We start from the raw sequence: 8,517 nt of genomic DNA, 5'->3' as shown, positions 1-8,517 counted from the left end.
GTTTAAATAAAATGCTTCATGTCATGAACTGAATGTCTTGTTGTGACTGGGATTCAGTGGGGGAGCGTCACAGAAAGACAGAAACATGCTCACAGTTTGTTGTTGTTATCCTGAATCTGCTATAGTTTGTGTAGTTGTTTGACCCGGAACTCAAAAGCCTAATAATTAGATGTATAGTAGTGTATTTATGGACAATTTTGACTTGAGTATTTCCAATTTATGTTATTTTATAGGGAAATTATGTACTTGTTTTACTCCCTTTATAAAGAGTTATAAGCCTTTTTAATCACTTTATTGATAGTTATGAAATGATTCAATAATACTTAATTTGTAAGCCATCAATAAGAATAAAGTTTGGGTTGCCAGGTTGTGGAAAATCCTCCATTATCAAACTTGCTTTCTCTTTTTAGCAAGAAGAACCCTCCGATATATAGAGAGTTTGACCTGTCTGGTCCAAAAAAACATTTATAAAGAACTTATGACTACTATATTAATTAATTTATTAAATATTAAATGTTATTTATTGGCATTTATAAACACAGTTGATTGACAAACGTTTACCAATGGTTTAGAAATGAGAAACTCAAAAACCTTAATTAATGATTTACTAATATTTTTTTTTCTAACATTATTATAACCAGACCATTCTCATTCCTAAGGGGACAAATATTGGCGCTTTGTCACGCACATATAGTGGATAAATTGGTCGTGCAGCGTGTTGTCGTAGTTTAATGAACAAAAAGACAACTGTTCGTGTCCCGTGTGAAACCAACAACGTGTTGTTTGTCTTTGTGTTCAACGTTAAGTTTCACTTTCACTTTACAAAATTTTAAGCCAAACCATGATGTTTTTCCTAAACCTAACTAAGTGGTTTTGTTGCCTAAACCTATAAGCAAGCGTTTTTGTTTGAATTCACATTGTTAACCTCATGTTTTGTGCAGCAGCAGTGCAGAGTTTGACGTGCTGGGTCACCCAGTGTGTTAGAAAGTGACGCCAAAGGGTCCTGACAAAGCGTCAGTGTGTGACGAGTTGGGATGAGAACGTGTTGCTTTAACTGCAGAGTTATCAGAAATGGAATAGTTTGGTATGTAGTAATAACAAGATGCTTTTCACATTTTCATTGGAATTTCCTCTAAATAAATTATAATGATAAACTGAGCAACTGTTCTTTTTGTCGCGGTGACGCCCGTTGAAATCCACAGGATCCTCACATCTTATAACTTGTGTCAGATTAATCATTTAAAGGAGGACATGTTGCATTTCTTTCACGTTTTCTTTTGAATTATCTCTAAATAAATCAAACGTTTTCTCACGATTCATCTGCTTTGTTTGTCCTGGACTGTGCTGCTGCGGTCCTCGGTGGTCTGCTCTCTGTTGCCTTGTTGCTGTCAGTTTCTGACTGTGGTTTTTCAATTTTCATCTCTTAAATATGATATTCTTCCTTTTTTTTTTTAAACGTTTAAGGACATTTTGTTCTTCCAAGCGCAATTTGTCAAACAAGAAAGAGCACAGAGTGACTGTTTTGTTTTTGCCATTTGAGCCAGAGAGCTCATACTTTCATACACTTTTGTCAAATTGCTCTTCTATGTAATATAATCTATCAAGCAAGCTGCACCATGAGTGCTTTTACTCCCCGAACCCAATAAAAGACTTTCAAATGGACAAAATCTGTAGCAACCACTGATAAAACCCACTCTGTGCCGGCCTTAAACACTTTGATCTGTGCGTACGTCCGCTGGGATCTAAAAGATGTCAGCCATTGAATGAAGACATCCAGAGAGAGATGAGGGGGAGCTTTGAGGCGGCCAGCAGCCCTGTGGCTAATGTTAAGATAAAATGGGGGGGAAATTGGCCGTGAGATGTTTTCAAAGGGAGGTTTATTCCCCTCTTGTGTCTTTTAAACCCACTTTATTCAGCCCAGTAAACCTCAGTCACATGCCTGCTCTCTTTCTTTCTCCCTCGTCTCTTTTTTTCTCTGTGTTGTAATGTGCAGATGTTTCATTTAAGAACATCAAAAGACTCCTGCAGCTCCTCTCTCGCTGTCTGAAGTTTTGGTGAATCACACAAAAAGAAGCTGCAGCGGTTCGTCTTTGAGATAAGACCCACATCTAATGTTTAGACCGAACTCAAGAGCATGCATTAGCCACGATTAGACACCTGATATTCACATTCATCACTTTGGGGACAGTTGTTTAAGATGTATACTCCAAAAAGCTGCCCGCCAACCCAAAAAGAAGTTTATTCAAGTGCTATTAGTATACTTCTATTAAATTTAATATACTTTCAGTTTACTTTGTATGTACTTATCAGAGATATACTTAACAAAAGTATACTTAAGTTTACTTAGCTTATACTGACAAGTATACAGAAAAGTCTACTTGGCTTATACTAGTACTTAATCTTTTGATCAAAATATATTTTAAAAAAGTATAATTAAGTATTCTTGCCTTATAGGCCTACAGAAAGGTATGTACTTGGCTTGTAGTTGTGCTTTCTTTTTGATAGAATAGCCTTTTAAAGTGTATGAGAGTTTGTAAGCGATGGTTTTGATATGAATTTACGTTACGTTACGTTTTTCAATTTCCCGTTCACCGTGGAGGAACGCAAGAAAAACAAATTAGATTTATGTCTCTTTATGTAATACATAAATCATTGGCTAAGTACTAGCAGTATACCTATAGTATGGTTTAGTACAAAATAAAACTCAGATGTAAACTAGTTGCGTACATAAAGTTTACTATTCTTAGACTTAAAGTATATTTAAAGTATATTTTCATAAACTAAAAAGTGGGCCAATTTTTTATTAATTAAGCATTGAACACTTACAATTATACTACTAGTACATTGATAATAGTATACTTACTAGATAAAGTATACTTCGGGGAAATATACTACTATAATGTACATTTTTTAATTTTTCGTTCACCGTGGAGGCATGCAAGAAAAACAAAACTAATTTTATTTATTTATTTATCATCACAAAACGTCCAGTCAAATAGAAAAAGGAGCAAGTCTCTTTATGTAATACATAAATCATTGGCTAAGAACTATCAGTATACCTATAGTATAGTTTAGTACAAAATAAAACTCAGATGTAAACTAGTAGTGTACTTAAAGTTAACTATTCTTACACTTTAAGTGTACTTAAATAGTAGTACACTTGCAATTATACTACTTGTACATTGATAATACTTTCTACATAAAGTATACTTGGGGGAAATATACTTTCCTTCTTTTCATAAGTATACTTCATAAAATAAACTTGATATGCTACTTTTTCATGAGGGAAGATTTGTTGGTACTCTTTGTGTTATTTAGGGTCATTCTGACTCACTTATGGTGTTGATAAGTTAATGCATTATAGCACTATCATGTCTCAGAGTGGGATGAGTGTATGATGTTTTCTTTGGACAGTGTTGAGAGCAGAGTGGATACTGAAAAATATGTACATCCTTTTAGTTTTATGACCAAAGCTGATGTTATAGGGGTAGGAAAGCTGGCTCAGCAGAGACATATTTGACTTTATTTATGACTGTATCTCAGTGTGAAAGCTCTGGGATATATCATACATAAAGAAGATGATGTTGCACATCATTTTTCACATTTAACTTGAGAGAGTTCTTGCGCCGAAGACAGATATTTGGATGCTTTTAAAGCCACAATCCTCAAAATAGAATAAGCTCAAAGACCAGCGACACACCATCAGTCATCAGTCGTTTCCACTTCATCATCTCAACATCTCAGATGTGGAAACATATCAGAAATATGTCGAAAACGACTCCCCGATGCCCACATTTGGGCAGGAAACTTGAGGTGAGATCAGAAGTAGAAGAAGGGGAATGAAGGGTGTCATACAATTTCTTTGTGATCGTACAGCCGCTGCCTCTACACTTCATCAATCCAGCTGTCACACTGACGACGTTGGGTCAGTACAGTAACATGTTCAAGATGTTTGTGTGAATCTGTGAAGAGAACGAACGACTACGACTGACCCAACAGACATGACCGGACAGTAAAAGGACGATCATGAGCATTGGATTGAAAAGGCGACATTTTAAACATGAAAGTCACTCAGATTTCTTGGAACAATTACAGAGTGGGACCTCTGTCGGAAATGATCGATAGCTGCCATCTCAAGTCAGTGGTGTTTCTGTAAAAGTGGCTGAAGATTAAGACCACGTTTTCCCATAAATCCTGTCTTTTCCAGTAACAAAATCAAACGTTTGGCTTTCTTGAAAAAGATAGATAGTTGGGATTTTTCTTTCCATGTATTCACTCCTTCCATCCTTCCATCGTTTTTTACACATTTTGCACAAGAACAACAACGCTCTGCCAGGTTTTTTGGCATAAAGAAAAACAACATTTCCATCAAAAATTTGAAACTGTAGTAAAACATAAGTAAATATTTGGTAGAGATTAACAATCCTCTCTGTGATCACCTGTCTTAAAAATTAAGGTGGTAATTATTTGCTGATTATTTGTAGATATTAATTATTTTTAATACTTTTATTGCAAACTGCTCATGAATTATATATCCACAAAATATCCAATATATATATATATATATATATATTTTTTAACACTTACAGACATACATACATAATACATAATAATAATACATAAATACAAAAACATTTGAGAAAAAAAGCTTTATGATAATAAGTCTAAGTTAAGTCTGATTGTATCTTGTCTTGCATCATTTTGTACCATGTTGCTTATCATGTTTATATGTTTGTTATTTGCACAATCAGTATTTTTAATTTATTATTTTGTTTTTTATTACATAGACTAACTTTTTATTTATTTTATTATTTTATTCAAAAGGGACCATGTACAGTTTAAAACATAAATGTCACCATTTGATGCACCCTACCAGATTATAGCTTTAAGCTAATTCACATCTGTAGTCCTTTGGCAGGTCAAGACAAAGAAACATACTACAGTCATACAAGAAAGAACATACAAAACGCACAATACACAGCTACACACAATAGCACATCACAAAGTATGTTTGTCAAGTAAAAGCAAGTCATGTAGACCATACTATTACATAGACTAACTAAATTACTAACCTAAGGCAAGTTGAACTAAATTAAGTTAATGTTAGGCTACGTTACAATAAACTGGACAACCAAGCTAAGATAAGCCTTATCGTAGTTTTTAAAGATTTTAAAAAAATTGAGATGGCTGAGATAACGGTACAATGAACTAAACAACTAAATAAGCTTCACCCAGTTTTTTTTCCCACTGAGCATTTTTCGTTTATTTTATTCTTAACACATTACTAGGCCATTAAGCTAAGTCAAATCAAACTAAACTTAATTAAGATACATTAAGCTAAGGATAAGATAAGGTACAACAAATGAAACAACTTAACTAGCCAAGCTAAGGTGGTTAATCTACGCTAATGAACTAAACAAGCTTCATACAATTATTATTTTGTTTTTATAACATCACTACTCGAGCACTAAACTAAGCTCAATTACCTAATAAGGCCAAATGAAGCTAAGCCAAGATGGCTAAGTGAGCTTAAATGAACTAAACATGCTTCATCCGATTTACCTTGTTAATATATATTTTAATTTGTTACACACTAAGTAGGCCTATTTCTGTATTATAATTTAGTCTCACGATGTCACTAAGTCAAGGTGAACTACTCTAAACTAAGATAAGCTAAACCAAAACAAAACTAAACTGAAGACACATCAGAGCCAAATGTAAACACAAGTAAATATTTCTTTCTCCAAGATCTCTGAAATAAATATCAGGATCCTAATTGCAGTGACATTCAGTAACAGGAACCATTTAGTTTTGAAATGGCGTCTCCTGTTTGGCTCGCGGCCACGAGGACGTTTCCAGTCCAACATAACTTTTCTCATGTCAAACATGGTAGATAATCTCATCATTCACAGAATAAACAGAAACCTTCCAGACAGATTCCTGGTGCACAGACGTTATGTAATGATGTCGTACTGTGGTGCCCTTTGATATTGATTTGTTGAGGTTTCCTGTGTGTGTGTGTGTGTGTGTGTGTGTGTGTGCAGCTGCTGAGAATAATGTGTGTCTTGGTGTGTGTGTGTGTGTAGTTTAGTGGGCACATGACGTCGTCCCATGTGAAAGCTTCTCAGCAGCCACGTGTTGATCAGCTCAGGAGAAACGGTGTTTTCCTCTCTGCCTGATTAAAAGCTGCCACGGATGGCTGAGTCCTCCGCTGTCTGCACGTTAAACACAGGAATGTTGTTCTTCCTGATTACAACGGGAACAACGGGAACGTCCACTGATAAGCTCTGACGCTTTTCCAAAAAAAATATGTATACTTCAAGTTTATGTTATGATGTAAACTTAAGTATAGTTCAAGTATATTCCCAAGTATACTTTATGTAATAAGTATACTAATATCAATGTACTAGTAGTATACTGGTAAGTGTACTTCTTCAATACTTCTTGGGACTAAACTGGCCCACTTTTTAGTTTATACAAATATACTTTTAAGTATACTTTAAATGTAACAATAGTAAACTTTGAGTACACAACTAGTTTATCTGAGTTGTATTTTGTACTGCAACTATAATATTAATTACGCTGCAAGTGAACTTTTAGGTATACTGTTAGTTTACTAGTTATATACTTGTAACCCACTTTTTAGTTTATGAAAGTACACTTTAAAGAATACTCTCAGTAAACTACTAGTTTAGTTTTTTTACTATAAGTATACTTGTACGTTTTCTTAAGGTTAACTTATAGTATATATACTTAGACTTTTCTGTATACTTTTCAGTATAAGCCAAGTATACTTAGACTTTTCTGTATACTTTTCAGTATAAGCCAAATATACTTAGACTTTTCTGTATACTTGTTGGTATAAGCCAAGTATACTTTATGTAATAAGTATACTAATATCAATGGACTAGTAGTATACTTGTAAGTGTACTACTTCAATACTTCTTGGGACTAAATTGGCCCACTTTTTAATTTATAAAAATATACTTTTAAATATACTTTAAATGTAAGAGTGGTAAACTTGGTAAACACAGCTAGTTTACATCCAAGTTGTATTTTGTACTGCAACTATAATATGAACTATACTACAAGTGCATTTTTAGGTATACTGCTAGTTTACTTGTAGCCCATTTTTCTTTTTTCTTTTATGAAAGTACACTTTAAAGAATACTCTCAATAAATTACTAGTTTAGTTTTTTTTTTTACTGTAAGTAAGTTTTCTTTAAGTTAACTTATAGTACTTAGTTAAATATACCTACACATTTCTGTATACTTTTCAGTATAAGTCAAGTATACTTGGACTTTTCTGAATACTTGCCAAGTACACTAAGACTTTTCTGTATACTTGTCGGAATAAGTCAAGTACACTTAAGTATAATTTTGTTAAGTTCATCTTTTATAAGTACATAAAAAGTCATCTGAAAGCATACTCTCTTATTTTAAGTTTTAAAAGAAGTATACTAATATCATACTTGAATAAACTTCTTTCTTCTTTTGTAAAGGCGATGAGAAGCATGAGAGGAAAAGTGATTTAAATTCTTGTATTGTTGGAGCATAATGTATTTTCTGCAGCTGATGGAGGTCACGAAGCTCAAGAGTTTCAAGGCTGATTAAAATTCATACTTTTCTGGTTAGAGATGAGGTATGATTGGGGCAAACACATTTTCCCAATATACAATATTAATCTCTCTATTTTCCAATATTCCCCTTCCTTTTGATGAGCGAGTCAAATCATTTAAGTGACGTGTTTTCAGTGATTTCAGTCCTCATCTGAACCCCTAAAACGTGGTACCAATTACTTTGCCTCATGCAAGCTGATTTGCAGGGTATAAGATATCTAAACATCGCTGAATGGAAAGAGCATAATTTGGTAAACATTTCAAAAGCCCATCCAGTCGGCATGCCGTGGAATATAAATGGCTTTAGACACACATAATGTGGCCAGGCTGTTTTCATTTCAGCTTTTGTTTTATTGTATTTAAAGATCCAACTCCATGATCCTAAAGTCAACACGAAGGGAGCGGCTCGAACTCCAAAAAAAAGGAGGTTTTGAAACATTTTCTTCATCCTCAGAGTGATTGACAGCTTTCTTGATGCAAAGACTAACATGAGGAATAACGTGCTGTATTCTTAAACTGTAAAAGCCGTGTTTACATTTGTAATGTTTGAAAGGATCGGGCCATGGTAATCCTAAATGTTGGGGTATTCTTTCCAACTATTATAATCATATATAAACTATGTAAACAGACTAAAACAACCCAAAATTAAGGCTTAAAACAGTGTTGTAATTATTTTTGTGAAATGCCGTTAACACCAAGGCAAGTGCAGCCAACTCATGACAGCCGCCTCTAAAAAAACATAAGACTTTCTTTTGAAAGAGGGTCAGAAAGGTGACAGGAGTGCCTACAACGACGCATGCACTCCGTCTCCAACCTGATCTCACGGGAAATGACACGTGGCAGGAGAACATATTTTAGGCTTTTTTGTCATTTGTACGCCACGCAACAAAACGGTAAC

This window comes from Sebastes umbrosus, chromosome 4 (assembly GCF_015220745.1).
Source record: "Sebastes umbrosus isolate fSebUmb1 chromosome 4, fSebUmb1.pri, whole genome shotgun sequence".
Lineage (NCBI taxonomy): Eukaryota > Metazoa > Chordata > Actinopteri > Perciformes > Sebastidae > Sebastes > Sebastes umbrosus.
Note: the sequence above shows the minus strand (reverse complement) of the source record.